Genomic DNA, 16,883 nt, shown 5'->3' on the forward strand with positions numbered 1-16,883 from the left:
AATAAGTACTTAGTATTAATATTTTTAAATACTCATAACTTTTAATATGATAACATTTTTAATAAATTTGAGTTATATTAAAACGTAATTGAACAAAAAGTATTTTATTAGTAAAAATAGTATACTTTTTATATATACTTCCATATATCTAATGTTTGTATTTAATTTATAATATCTATCTTTTTAGTTTAAGATTACAAAAAATTTAGTTAAAGTTTATATACGAAACACATTTAAAACTAAAGTTATAGTTAGTAATATTAATTATAATTGTTATAATTTAGCAGTATAACTACCTTTAGTGGTCTGGTTCTTGACTGTAGGCTATTGATTATTAGAAGATAAAAGAGAGGGAGAGAGTATATTATAATTTTTTGGTACATTTGATTTACATTCATCGATCCTTATTTATACTACTCAAATTCCACTGTACAATTTATTCATGAGATATCAAATAGGATTTGCTTTTTGACTTTATGTACAAATTTGTCGGCCACTTTTTTATGTCTTATAACACTCCCCCTTGGACGACAATTTTATTTTGTTGGAGATCAACTATAAGTTACTACCTCGTTAAAAACCTTGCTAAAGAAAACCCAGTGGGAAAAAACTTTAGCTAAGGGAAAAAGAGTGCAGCATGGAGTTGACTCCCCCTCAAGTAGACATTGCTTCAGTTGTTACATCTTTTGAACATGTCTCATGCCAATGTTATGAACGTGTGTTCTGAAAATAGCAGTTGGAAGTGCTTTCGTGAAAAGATCAGCAGAGTTTTTGCTGGACTGTACATATCTCATTTCAATCTGGTTGTCCTTAATGAGATTTTGAGTGTATGAGAAGAATCTAGGAGGTATGTGTTTTGTTCGGTCACTTTTGATATACCCTTCTTTCATCTGTGCTATGCAAGCTGCATTATCTTCATAGATAGTTGTTGGACTTTTATCGCGTTCCAGTCCACAAGAATCAGTAATGAATTGTGTCATTGATCTCAACCAAAAACATTCCCGAGTAGCTTCATGTAATGCAATCACTTCGGCATGATTTGATGATGTTGCAACAAGTGTTTGTTTTTGAGAACGCCATGATATTGCGGTACTTCCATTTAGGAATACATATCCATTTTGAGATTTAGCTTTATGTGGATCAGATAAATAACCTGCATCTGCATAACCAACCAAATCTTGTTTTGATTTGTTAGAATAAAATAATCCTAAATCAGTAGTTCCTCGAAGGTATCGAAATATGTGTTTGATCCCATTCCAGTGTCTTTTGGTAGGAGCTGAGCTGAACCTTGCCAACAAATTAACTGCAAAAGAAATATCAGGTCTTGTACAATTTGTAAGATACATAAGAGCTCCAATTGCACTAAGATATGGTACTTCTGGTCCCAGGATATCTTCATGGTCTTCACAGGGACGAAATGGATCAGTGTCAACATTAAGTGATCTAACAACCATAGGAGTACTTAATGGTTTTGCCTTGTCCATATTAAAACGTTTTAAAATCTTTTCAGTATATGTTGTTTGACGTACAAGTAAACCATTAGGCATATGTTCAATTTGTAAACTAAGGCAATACTTGGTTTTTCGGAGATCTTTCATTTCAAATTCTTTCTTTAGAAGTTGAATGGCTTCATGGATCTCTTTATTTGTACCTATGATATTAAGATCATCAACATAAACAGCTATGATCACATATTCGGATGTTGTTTTCTTAATGAAAACACATGGGTAAATAAGATTATTAGTATACCCTTTGCTTATCAAGTAATCACTTAATCGTTTATACCACATGCAACCCGATTGTTTCAACCCATATAAAGACCTTTGTAACTTGATTGAGTACATTTCTTTGGGTTTTGCATTGGTTGCTTCTGATACCTTAAATCCTTCAGGTATCTTCATATATATATCACTATCAAGTGATCCATAAAGATAAGCAGTCACAACATCCATAAGATGCATTTCTAAATTTTTAGAAACTGCCAGGCTGATTAAGTATCTAAAAGTAATTGCATCCATAACAGGAGAATAAGTTTCCTCATAATCAATTCCTGGTCTTTGAGAAAAACCTTGAGCTACAAGTCTAGCTTTATACCTTGTAACTTCATTTTTCTCATTTCTTTTTCGCACAAAAACCCATCTATATCCCACAGGTTTCACATCTTTAGGTGTGAGAATGATAGATCCGAAAACTTTTCTTTTATTGAGCGATTCAAATTCGGCTCGTATTGCTCCTTTCCAATGATCCCAATCATGTCTATTTTGACATTCCATGATAGATTTTGGTTCTGGATCATCATCATCATTCATGATGTCATATGCAACATTATATGAAAATATCTCATCAAGATTTTTCATTTCATTTCGGTTCCATAATATTTTTGAATGTGCATAATTGATTGAAAATTCCGTATTGACATCATCAATCTCCTCTGCAGAAGGAGTATTGATTTGTAGTTCTTCTTGAACACTTTCTTTTACCTTATTATCAGCTGATTTTCTTTTTCGAGGATTTTTATCTTTGGAACCAATTGGTCTCCCACGTTTTTGGCGTGGCAAAGACTCAAGAATGACATTATTGCCAGTTTTTGGAATTTCAATTCGAGCTGGAGCATTTGCTGCTGGTATATATGATTTAGTCACTCTTTTTGTATCTGTAAATGCATCCGACAATTTATTCGCAAGTTCTTGCATATGCATTATTTTTTGAACTTCGGTCTCGCATTCTTTTGTGCGAGGATCAAGATACATTAATTGAGGTTCACACCATGAAACATCATTTTCTTTATTTTTTATTTATCCCCCTAATCTAGGGAATAATGTTTCATTAAAGTGACAATCAGCAAAATGTGCTGTAAAAACATCACCCGTCATGGGTTCAATATATCTTATTATTGAAGATGTTTCATATGCAACATATATTCCCATCCTTCTTTGAGGACCCATTTTAGTGCGTTGTGGTGGTGCGATAGGGACATAAACCGCACAACCAAATGTTCTAAGGTGGGAAATATTTGGCTGATGGCCAAAAGCAAGTTGCAAGGGAGAATATGTATGACTTGCTGATGTGCTGGATCGTAACCTTTATTTATGAACGGATTTGAGTTGTTTTATTACACGAATTGATTTATTGTATATGTGGTATTTTATTGAATTCAGGTTGATTTCACACATATATAGGCAACTAGTCCTATCCGTGTAGTTTAGTTTGTCGGTAAATCCGATTCGTTCCACAGGGAGATGGAGTGTTTAATGGTTTTTAATAGTCTTTGATGTCAAACTTAGTTAAAGGGGGTTTTGGATTATGAATTTATAAAATAACAGTAATAGAAAATAACCTAACTAATTTCATAAATAAAATTACAAGATTACAATAATTAACTTAAAAAGGAACTAAATGAGATTATACTAATTAGGATGCGAATATTTTATTACTAAAGGGTAATTAGTAAAATAGTAACTTTTAATAAAACTATATGTTTAGAATTTTGTTTTGAGCAATTATAATATAAACTTATTTAAATTAACTAAATGACATGTTTAATAAGATTAATACAGATTAAAAGGAATTAAAATGATTAACTAATTGTAAACTCATTTCTAATTATAAAGTATTATAATTAACACTAATTATTAGGATTTAACATGTATTAAAGTATTTTATAAGAACTAATATAAATTATATAGTAATAACCTAAATATAATAGTAAAATAACTAAAACCCTAATTTTAAACTAATTAAATAATTAAAACCCTAATTTTAACCCTACTGGTACTGTAGCCGTGTCTTGTACATACGCGTTTCGCGTATTTATACGCGTATCGCGTATAATTTAAAACCTACACGAATTGTGTGATTCTGATCGTACAGTTTGATTTACAGGCATACGCGTTTCGCGTATACCATACACGATTCGCGTATGATATATAAACTGTGACAAACAGTCTGTTACGGATTTAAATGTTTTTATGTATTGTTTTTATATTTTAAAATAATAATTCGTAAATAATGATAATAATACGTTTACAAGAAATAATAATGGGATAAATGGGAGTGTTTACTTAAATGTGTCACCCCTAGGTCCATGGATTGTTTTGAGTTTTAAGCCTTATTAAAATGTTTTAGTATTAAACTTTATATTTTTCTTTCGAAAAAAATATAAGGTTACAACTAACTAAAATAAATCTAATTTTCATCGGATTCTATTTAGATAGCTACTATTCCCTAAGTATTTAAATTGAAACCTAGCCTAGTTTTGACTTTCGCCAATACCCAAATTATAACGGTTTCCCTTTTTATAATTTCACTGTCATGTATTTATTGATATTACCCAAACCACCGAAGTTTATTTCTAAATTGGTGTTAATAATTTATCCATAAATTCGTCTAGATCATTTTAATGTTGAAGCTTAATTTATGTAAATAAAAACAACTTTCGTTATTTAAATTTAATAAATTAAGTGGCAAGAGTTAAATATCTAATTACACAATAATGGTTCTTTTAACTAGGCTCAATATTAAAAATACTAAAGTTACATTTTAACTTTTACAATTGATAACAATCCATTTCACTAGGGGCTCTACATCTAAGCAAACACTATGAAAATTTAGCTATTCATTACGCTAGGGTATAAAAATATGGATATGCAAACATAATAACAACGATAATTTTAACAGAGTAAACTTACTAAAATATCTTCACTTTCATTAACTTCAAACGGTAGAAAATTACAATAATAACACCCCTTTCACGCGTACAATAACACCCTTAATCACGAATAATACACCCTTAATATTTGAAACTATCCTAAATATTGAACCTTGAGATTAAAATGAAAATGATACAGAGTGCTAAAAATAAATGACAATAATTTGTATGTGTGTATAATAATTGTCTCCTTAATATCTGTTATGTATATCCTTATTTATCATTGAAATAGAAGTAGTAGTTGAGTCAAAAGCCATCCTATTTGCTGTAGCACTAAGAAAAAGAATAGTTTTTAATCTCAAAAGCAGCCGCCCCATTTCTGATCCATGATTAAACTCGGCCTAACATTACGCGTTTCGTGTAGAGGCTACACGATTCGCGTAAGACCAAAATGCTACACGTTTCGTGTAGTGTTACACGGTTCGTGTAAGTACAATCGACAGTTTTCTTCATTTTTTTCTTTTCGTTTGTTCTTTGTTGATCCCGTACTGACGTGTACTGACGTGTACTGACTTGGCACTTTCCATTTGAACTCTTTTCTTCATTTATCTTGTACTTTCATTCGGATAAACGTTTCTTGATATAAATTTGGTTAAAACTATCGTTTTATCATCGTTTCTTCAAACTTCAAGTGTAGTGACCCGAACTTTTCCATGTTTATATATATTAATTGAGATTGATATTTACATGATTAAATGTTTCCAACATGTTAAGCAATCAAACTTGTTAAGACTTGATTAATTGAAATAGGTTTCATATAGACAATTGACCACCCAAGTTGACCGGTGATTCACGAACGTTAAAACTTGTAAAAACTATATGATGACATATATATGGTTATATATATAGTTAAAATGATATTATGATAAGTAAACATATCATTAATTATATTAACAATGAACTACATATGTAAAAACAAGACTACTAACTTAATGATTTTGAAACGAGACATATATGTAACGATTATCGTTGTAACGACATTTAATGTATATATATCATATTAAGAGATATTCGTACATCATAATATCATGATAATATAATAATTTAAAATCTCTTTTGATATTATAAACATTGGGTTAACAACATTTAACAAGATCGTTAACCTAAAGGTTTCAAAACAACGTTTACATGTAACGACTAACGATGACTTAACGACTCAGTTAAAATGTATATACATGTAGTGTTTTAATATGTATTCATACACTTTTGAAAGACTTCAAGACACTTATAAAAATACTTCTACTTAACAAAAATGCTTACAATTACATCCTCGTTCAGTTTCATCAACAATTCTACTCGTATGCATCCGTATTCGTACTCGTACAATACACAGCTTTTAGATGTATGTACTATTGGTATATACACTCCAATGATCAGCTCTTAGCAGCCCATGTGAGTCACCTAACACATGTGGGAACCATCATTTGGCAACTAGCATGAAATATCTCATAAAATTACAAAAATATGAGTAATCATTCATGACTTATTTACATGAAAACAAAATAACATATCCTTTATATCTAATCCATACACCAACGACTAAAAACACCTACAAACACTTTCATTCTTCAATTTTCTTCATCTAATTGATCTCTCTCAAGTTCTATCTTCAAGTTCTAAGTGTTCTTCATAAATTCCAAAAGTTCTAGTTTCATAAAATCAAGAATACTTTCAAGTTTGCTAGCTCACTTCCAATCTTGTAAGGTGATCATCCAACCTCAAGAAATCTTTGTTTCTTACAGTAGGTTATCATTCTAATACAAGGTAATAATCATATTCAAACTTTGGTTCAATTTCTATAACTATAACAATCTTATTTCAAGTGATGATCTTACTTGAACTTGTTTTCGTGTCATGATTCTGCTTCAAGAACTTCGAGCCATCCAAGGATCCATTGAAGCTAGATCCATTTTTCTCTTTTCCAGTAGGTTTATCCAAGGAACTTAAGGTAGTAATGATGTCCATAACATCATTCGATTCATACATATAAAGCTATCTTATTCGAAGGTTTAAACTTGTAATCACTAGAACATAGTTTAGTTAATTCTAAACTTGTTCGCAAACAAAAGTTAATCCTTCTAACTTGACTTTTAAAATCAACTAAACACATGTTCTATATCTATATGATATGCTAACTTAATGATTTAAAACCTGGAAACACGAAAAACACCGTAAAACCGGATTTACGCCGTCGTAGTAACACCGCGGGCTGTTTTGCGTTAGTTAATTAAAAACTATGATAAACTTTGATTTAAAAGTTGTTATTCTGAGAAAATGATTTTTATTATGAACATGAAACTATATCCAAAAATTATGGTTAAACTCAAAGTGGAAGTATGTTTTCTAAAATGGTCATCTAGACGTCGTTCTTTCGACTGAAATGACTACCTTTACAAAAACGACTTGTAACTTATTTTTCCGACTATAAACCTATACTTTTTCTGTTTAGATTCATAAAATAGAGTTCAATATGAAACCATAGCAATTTGATTCACTCAAAACGGATTTAAAATGAAGAAGTTATGGGTAAAACAAGATTGGATAATTTTTCTCATTTTAGCTACGTGAAAATTGGTAACAAATCTATTCCAACCATAACTTAATCAACTTGTATTGTATATTATGTAATCTTGAGATACCATAGACACGTATACAATGTTTCGACCTATCATGTCGACACATCTATATATATTTCGGAACAACCATAGACACTCTATATGTGAATGTTGGAGTTAGCTATACAGGGTTGAGGTTGATTCCAAAATATATATAGTTTGAGTTGTGATCAATACTGAGATACGTATACACTGGGTCGTGGATTGATTCAAGATAATATTTATCGATTTATTTCTGTACATCTAACTGTGGACAACTAGTTGTAGGTTACTAACGAGGACAGCTGACTTAATAAACTTAAAACATCAAAATATATTAAAAGTGTTGTAAATATATTTTGAACATACTTTGATATATATGTATATATTGTTATAGGTTCGTGAATCAACCAGTGGCCAAGTCTTACTTCCCGACGAAGTAAAAATATGTGAAAGTGAGTTATAGTTCCACTTTTAAAATCTAATATTTTTGGGATGAGAATACATGCAGGTTTTATAAATGATTTACAAAATAGACACAAGTACGTGAAACTACATTCTATGGTTGAATTATCGAAATCGAATATGCCCCTTTTTATTAAGTCTGGTAATCTAAGAATTAGGGAACAGACACCCTAATTGACGCGAATCCTATAGATAGATCTATTGGGTCTAACAAACCCCATCCAAAGTACCGGATGCTTTAGTACTTCGAAATTTATATCATATCCGAAGGGTGTCCCGGAATGATGGGGATATTCTTATATATGCATCTTGTTAATGTCGGTTACCAGGTGTTCACCATATGAATGATTTTTATCTCTATGTATGGGATGTGTATTGAAATATGAAATCTTGTGGTCTATTATTATGATTTGATATATATAGGTTAAACCTATAACTCACCAACATTTTTGTTGACGTTGTAAGCATGTTTATTCTCAGGTGATTATTAAGAGCTTCCGCTGTCGCATACTTAAATAAGGACAAGATTTGGAGTCCATGCTTGTATGATATTGTGTAAAAACTGCATTCAAGAAACTTATTTTGTTGTAACATATTTGTATTGTAAACCATTATGTAATGGTCGTGTGTAAACAGGATATTTTAGATTATCATCAGTTGATAATCTACGTAAAGCTTTTTAAACCTTTATTGATGAAATAAAGGTTATGGTTTGTTTTAAAATGAATGCAGTCTTTCAAAAACGTCTCATATAGAGGTCAAAACCTCGCAACGAAATCAATTAATATGGAACGTTTTTAATCAATAAGAACGGGACATTTCAGTTGGTATCCGAGCGTTGGTCTTAGAGAACCAGAATTTTGCATTAGTGTGTCTTATCTAGTTTGTTAGGATGCATTAGTGAGTCTGGACTTCGACCGTGTTTACTTGAAAAATGATTGCTTAACAAATTTTGTTGGAAACTATATATTTTTAACATGTGAATATTATGTGATATATTAATCTCTTAACGCGTTTGATATTATGTGATAGATGTCTACCTCTAGAACAAGTCCCATTGACTCACCTAATAATAATGAAGAGTCAAATGTAAATTAGAATGATTCGTGGACTGATTCACAATTTCCCGAAGAGGAACCGGAAGAAGAGTCGGAACCGAAAGAAGAATCGGAACCGGAAGAAGAATCGGAACCGGATGAAGAAATAGAACCGGTGGGGGAAATAATAAAACGGTTAAGTAAAAGAAAATCCTCAACCAACCGACCAAGGTTAATTATGGTCAATGGTGTTTCCGCTAAGGAAGCAAAATATTGGGAGGATTACCAATTCTCCGATGAATCGGATTCTGACGAGAATTCCGATGATATTATAGAAATTACCCCAACTGAATTTAAAAAGGCAAAAGAAAATAATAAGGGAAAGGGCATAAAAATAGAGAAATCTAATTCCAACCCCGATGAACTTTATATGTATCGTCTACCCCCGAAGTCCTTAAGTTGTAACAATGACCCGGGAACCTCTAAACCACCAGGTTTTTCTAAACCAATGTGGATCACGACGGCTCGTATTAGGGGAACATCATATATCCCTGGAAACTTGGCAAAACGAACCAAAACCGAAGAAGAAGAAACAAGCGAGTCGGAATAAGATAGTTGTATTCGTGTGGTGTAATATATGTAATATAGTGTGCTTATGCTTTATGATATATGTAAAAATTGCTTGTATTAATAAGTATTTTTTTTATGAATCTAACTCTTGTCTATTTTACAGTATAAAAACACAAAATGGATAGACAACCCAATATTTTAAGAGACCTACCCAGAGACATGATTGATGAAATCTTGTCTAGAGTCGGTCAGAATTCTTCGGCACAACTATTTAAGGCGAGATCAGTTTGTAAGACATTCGAAGAACGTTCCAAGAATGCCTTGGTTTATAAAAGGCTTTCATTCGAAAGATGGGGGATATCACATTGGGAAATCCATAAGTTACGATGTGTTTACTTTGACGCATATATTGCGGGGAACCCAAATGCTATTTTACGCAATGGGTTAAGAAATTATTTTGACTCAATATATCCGAATATTGGACTTCGTGATTTAGAAAAAGCGGCTAACATGCAACATAAAGAAGCATGTTATGCTTACGGATTAGTAATGTTCGCTTCTCACCAAAGTGAGAACAAGAACATCGGCCTACAACTATTAAACAAAACGTTCCCACAAGTGACGGAGTTGGTAATTGGGGTAAGAAATGAGGTTTTTAGATTGTTACGGGACTGTTGGACATTACGTAACCCTCGTCCCTTTGACGACGTTACAACACGCTATCTTATCAACGGCCATAACGGTTATGTTCCACAAGACCAAGGATGGGAAGTAATCCTAGTAAAACCAGAATGCATGACTTGTTTCTGGAAGTATGAATTACGTGTCTTTATTGCCTTTGCTGAACGACTTGTGTACTAGCTAGAATTATCTTCACAACCATCTTGTATCAAATTTATTGTGTGCTATATTTCATGCTATATGTAAAATAAGCGGTATTGTAAGTTTGTAAAATATTGTGTAAAAGTTTGAACGCGAAATATTATTATAATCAGTTTTTCATATAGAATTGTAGTAGTTGAATTGTATATTAGCTACTAAGTATGAACTTAACGGGTATGTACTACCCGAATTTAAACTTATAAAAAGCTAATATGAAGAAAAAGCTTTTATAAATGAGTTCATATTATGCTACGAAATACTATTAACTACTCTTAATATTCTGTATGATTAACTTGTTCCATTTGACTATTTTGAAGGAAATGGCACCGACTACTCGACACACCGTGAATATGAATGAAGAGGAATTCCGTACTTTTCTAGCTTCAAACATAGCAGCAGTACAGGCTGCGCTACATACCAACAATAACCTTGGATCTAGCAGTACAGGAAATCGTGTAGGATGCACCTACAAAGAATTCACTGCCTGCAAACCTTTGGAATTTGATGGAACCGAAGGACCGATCGGATTGAAACGGTGGACCGAGAAAGTCGAATCAGTGTTTGCCATAAGTAAGTGTACTGAAGAGGACAAAGTGAAGTACGCTACGCATACCTTCACAGGTTCTGCGTTAACATGGTGGAATACCTATCTAGAGCAAGTAGGACAAGACGATGCGTACGCACTACCGTGGTCAGCATTCAAGCACTTGATGAACGAGAAGTACCGTCCCAGAACCGAGGTCAATAAGCTCAAGACAGAACTTAGAGGGTTACGAACCCAAGGATTTGATATTACCACGTACGAAAGACGATTCACAGAATTGTGCCTATTGTGTCCGGGAGCATTCGAAGATGAGGAAGAGAAGATCGACACGTTTGTGAAAGGATTACCGAAAAGAATCCAAGAAGATATAAGTTCACACGAGCCCGCCTCCATTCAACAGGCATGTAGAATGGCTCACAAACTCGTGAACCAGATTGAAGAAAGAATTAAAGAACAGACTGCTGAAGAGGCCAATGTGAAGCAAGTCAAAAGAAAGTGGGAGGAAAACGGTGATAAGAATCACCAATACAACAACAACAGCAATTACAACAATAATCGCAACAATTATCCCAACAATCGCAACATCAATCGCAACTACAACAATCATCCCAACAACAATAATAACCGCAACAACAACAACAATCAGAAGCAGCTATGCCAAAGGTGTGAAAAGAATCACTCGGGGTTCTGCACCAAATTTTGCAACAAGTGTAAAAGAAATGGTCATAGCGCGGCGAAGTGTGAGGTCTACGGACTAGGGGTTAATAGAACGAAAGGAACAAATGGTGTCGGAACGAGTAATGGCGGAGCAAGTAGTTTCGGAGGAAGTTATGCCAATGTAGTTTGTTATAAATGTGGAAAACCGGGCCACATTATTAGAAATTGCCCGAACCAGGAGAACACGAATGGACAAGGCCGTGGAAGAGTTTTCAATATTAATGCGGCAGAGGCACAGGAAAACCCGGAGCTTGTTACGGGTATGTTTCTTATTGACAATAAATCTGCTTACGTTTTATTTGATTCGGGTGCGGATAGAAGCTATATGAGTAGAGATTTTTGTGCTAAATTAAGTTGTCCATTGACACCTTTGGATAGTAAATTTTTACTCGAATTAGCAAATGGTAAATTAATTTCAGCAGATAATATATGTCAGAATCGAGAAATTAAACTGGTTAGCGAAACATTTAAGATTGATTTGATACCAGTAGAGTTAGGGAGTTTTGATGTGATAATCGGTATGGACTGGTTGAAAGAAGTGAAAGCAGAGATCGTTTGTTACAAAAATGCAATTCGCATTATACGAGAAAAAGGAAAACCCTTAATGGTGTACGGAGAAAAGGGCAACACGAAGCTACATCTTATTAGTAATTTGAAGGCACAAAAACTAATAAGAAAAGGTTGCTATGCTGTTCTAGCACACGTCAAGAAAGTACAAACTGAAGAAAAGAGCATCAATGATGTTCCCATTGCAAAAGAATTTCCCGATGTATTTTCGAAAGAATTACCGGGATTACCCCCACATCGATCCATTGAATTTCAAATAGATCTTGTACCAGGAGCTGCACCAATAGCTCGTGCTCCTTACAGACTCGCACCCAGTGAGATGAAAGAACTGCAAAGCCAATTACAAGAACTTTTAGAGCGTGGTTTCATTCGACCAAGCACATCACCGTGGGGAGCTCCTGTTTTGTTTGTCAAGAAGAAAGATGGTACATTCAGGTTGTGTATCGACTACCGAGAGTTGATCAAACTTACCATCAAGAACCGCTACCCACTACCCAGAATCGACGACTTATTTGATCAACTACAAGGCTCGTCTGTTTATTCAAAGATTGACTTACGTTCCGGGTATCATCAAATGCGGGTGAAAGAAGATGATATTCCAAAGACTGCTTTCAGAACACGTTACGGTCATTACGAGTTTATGGTCATGCCGTTTGGTTTAACTAATGCACCAGCTGTGTTCATGGACCTTATGAACCGAGTGTGTGGACCATACCTTGACAAGTTTGTCATTGTTTTCATTGATGACATACTTATTTACTCAAAGAATGACCAAGAACACGGTGAACATTTGAGAAAGGTGTTAGAAGTATTGAGGAAGGAAGAATTGTACGCTAAGTTTTCAAAGTGTGCATTTTGGTTGGAAAAAGTTCAATTCCTCGGTCACATAGTGAACAAAGAAGGTATTAAGGTGGATCCGGCAAAGATAGAAACTGTTGAAAAGTGGGAAACCCCGAAAACTCCGAAACACATACGCCAGTTTTTATGACTAGCTGGTTACTACAGAAGGTTCATCCAAGACTTTTCCAGAATAGCAAAACCCTTGACTGCATTAACGCATAAAGGGAAGAAATTTGAATGGAATGATGAACAAGAGAAAGCGTTTCAGTTATTGAAGAAAAAGCTAACTACGGCACCTATATTGTCATTGCCTGAAGGGAATGATGATTTTGTGATTTATTGTGATGCATCAAAGCAAGGTCTCGGTTGTGTATTAATGCAACGAACGAAGGTGATTGCTTATGCGTCTAGACAATTGAAGATTCACGAACAAAATTATACGACGCATGATTTGGAATTAGGCGCGGTTGTTTTTGCATTAAAGACATGGAGGCACTACTTATATGGGGTCAAAAGTATTATATATACCGACCACAAAAGTCTTCAACACATATTTAATCAGAAACAACTGAATATGAGGTAGCGTAGGTGGATTGAATTATTGAATGATTACGACTTTGAGATTCGTTACCACCCGGGGAAGGCAAATGTGGTAGCCGATGCCTTGAGCAGGAAGGACAGAGAACCCATTCGAGTAAAATCTATGAATATAATGATTCATAATAACCTTACTACTCAAATAAAGGAGGCGCAACAAGGAGTTTTAAAAGAGGGAAATTTAAAGGATGAAATACCCAAAGGATCGGAGAAGCATCTTAATATTCGGGAAGACGGAACCCGGTATAGGGCTGAAAGGATTTGGGTACCAAAATTTGGAGATATGAGAGTAATGGTACTTAGAGAAGCTCATAAAACCAGATACTCAATACATCCTGGAACGGGGAAGATGTACAAAGATCTCAAGAAACATTTTTGGTGGCCGGGTATGAAAGCCGATGTTGCTAAATACGTAGGAGAATGTTTGACGTGTTCTAAGGTCAAAGCTGAGCATCAGAAACCATCAGGTCTACTTCAACAACCCGAAATCCCGGAATGGAAATGGGAAAACATTACCATGGATTTCATCACTAAATTGCCAAGGACTGCAAGTGGTTTTGATACTATTTGGGTAATAGTTGATCGTCTCACCAAATCAGCACACTTCCTGCCAATAAGAGAAGATGACAAGATGGAGAAGTTAGCACGACTGTATTTGAAGGAAGTCATCTTCAGACATGGAATACCAATCTCTATTATCTCTGATAGGGATGGCAGATTTATTTCAAGATTCTGGCAGACATTACAGCAAGCATTAGGAACTCGTCTAGACATAAGTACTGCCTATCATCCACAAACTGATGGGCAGAGCGAAAGGACGATACAAACGCTTGAAGACATGCTACGAGCATGTGTTATTGATTTCGGAAACAGTTGGGATTGACATCTACCGTTAGCAGAATTTTCCTACAACAACAGCTTACATTCAAGCATTGAGATGGCGCCGTTTGAAGCACTTTATGGTAGAAAGTGCAGGTCTTCGATTTGTTGGAGTGAAGTGGGGGATAGACAGATTACGGGTCCGGAGATTATACAAGAAACTACCGAGAAGATCATCCAAATTCAACAACGGTTGAAAACCGCCCAAAGTCGACAAAAGAGCTACGCTGACATTAAAAGAAAAGATATAGAATTTGAAATTGGAGAGATGGTCATGCTTAAAGTTGCACCTTGGAAAGGCGTTGTTCGATTTGGTAAACGAGGGAAATTAAATCCAAGGTATATTGGACCATTCAAGATTATTGATCGTGTCGGACCAGTAGCTTACCGACTTGAGTTACCTCAACAACTCGCGGCTGTACATAACACTTTCCACGTCTCGAATTTGAAGAAATGTTTTGCTAAAGAAGATCTCACTATTCCGTTAGATGAAATCCAAATCAACGAAAAACTTCAATTCATCGAAGAACCCGTCGAAATAATGGATCGTGAGGTTAAAAGACTTAAGCAAAACAAGATACCAATTGTTAAGGTTCGATGGAATGCTCGTAGAGGACCCGAGTTCACCTGGGAGCGTGAAGATCAGATGAAGAAGAAATACCCACATCTATTTCCAGAAGATTCGTCAACACCTTCAACAGCTTAAAATTTCGGGACGAAATTTATTTAACGGGTAGGTACTGTAGTGACCCGAACTTTTCCATGTTTATATATATTAATTGAGATTGATATTTACATGATTAAATGTTTCCAACATGTTAAGCAATCAAACTTGTTAAGACTTGATTAATTGAAATAGGTTTCATATAGACAATTGACCACCCAAGTTGACCGGTGATTCACGAACGTTAAAACTTGTAAAAACTATATGATGACATATATATGGTTATATATATAGTTAACATGATATTATGATAAGTAAACATATCATTAATTATATTAACAATGAACTACATATGTAAAAACAAGACTACTAACTTAATGATTTTGAAACGAGACATATATGTAACGATTATCGTTGTAACGACATTTAATGTATATATATCATATTAAGAGATATTCGTACATCATAATATCATGATAATATAATAATTTAAAATATCTTTTGATATTATAAACATTGGGTTAACAACATTTAACAAGATCGTTAACCTAAAGGTTTCAAAACAACGTTTACATGTAACGACTAACGATGACTTAACGACTCAGTTAAAATGTATATACATGTAGTGTTTTAATATGTATTCATACACTTTTGAAAGACTTCAAGACACTTATCAAAATACTTCTACTTAACAAAAATGCTTACAATTACATCCTCGTTCAGTTTCATCAACAATTCTACTCGTATGCACCCGTATTCGTACTCGTACAATACACAGCTTTTAGATGTATGTACTATTGGTATATACACTCCAATGATCAGCTCTTAGCAGCCCATGTGAGTCACCTAACACATGTGGGAACCATCATTTGGCAACTAGCATGAAATATCTCATAAAATTACAAAAATATGAGTAATCATTCATGACTTATTTACATGAAAACAAAATAACATATCCTTTATATCTAATCCATACACCAACGACTAAAAACACCTACAAACACTTTCATTCTTCAATTTTCTTCATCTAATTGATCTCTCTCAAGTTCTATCTTCAAGTTCTAAGTGTTCTTCATAAATTCCAAAAGTTCTAGTTTCATAAAATCAAGAATACTTTCAAGTTTGCTAGCTCACTTCCAATCTTGTAAGGTGATCATCCAACCTCAAGAAATCTTTGTTTCTTACAGTAGGTTATCATTCTAATACAAGGTAATAATCATATTCAAACTTTGGTTCAATTTCTATAACTATAACAATCTTATTTCAAGTGATGATCTTACTTGAACTTGTTTTCGTGTCATGATTCTGCTTCAAGAACTTCGAGCCATCCAAGGATCCATTGAAGCTAGATCCATTTTTCTCTTTTCCAGTAGGTTTATCCAAGGAACTTAAGGTAGTAACGATGTCCATAACATCATTCGATTCATACATATAAAGCTATCTTATTCGAAGGTTTAAATTGTAATCACTAGAACATAGTTTAGTTAATTCTAAACTTGTTCGTAAACAAAAGTTAATCCTTCTAACTTGACTTTTAAAATCAACTAAACACATGTTCTATATCTATATGATATGCTAACTTAATGATTTAAAACCTGGAAACACGAAAAACACCGTAAAACCGGATTTACGCCGTCGTAGTAACACCGCGGGCTGTTTTGGGTTAGTTAATTAAAAACTATGATAAATTTTGATTTAAAAGTTGTTATTCTGAGAAAATGATTTTTATTATGAACATGAAACTATATCCAAAAATTATGGTTAAACTCAAAGTGGAAGTATGTTTTCTAAAATGGTCATCTAGACGTCGTTCTTTCGA

Source organism: Rutidosis leptorrhynchoides, chromosome 2 (assembly GCF_046630445.1).
Source record: "Rutidosis leptorrhynchoides isolate AG116_Rl617_1_P2 chromosome 2, CSIRO_AGI_Rlap_v1, whole genome shotgun sequence".
NCBI lineage: Eukaryota > Viridiplantae > Streptophyta > Magnoliopsida > Asterales > Asteraceae > Rutidosis > Rutidosis leptorrhynchoides.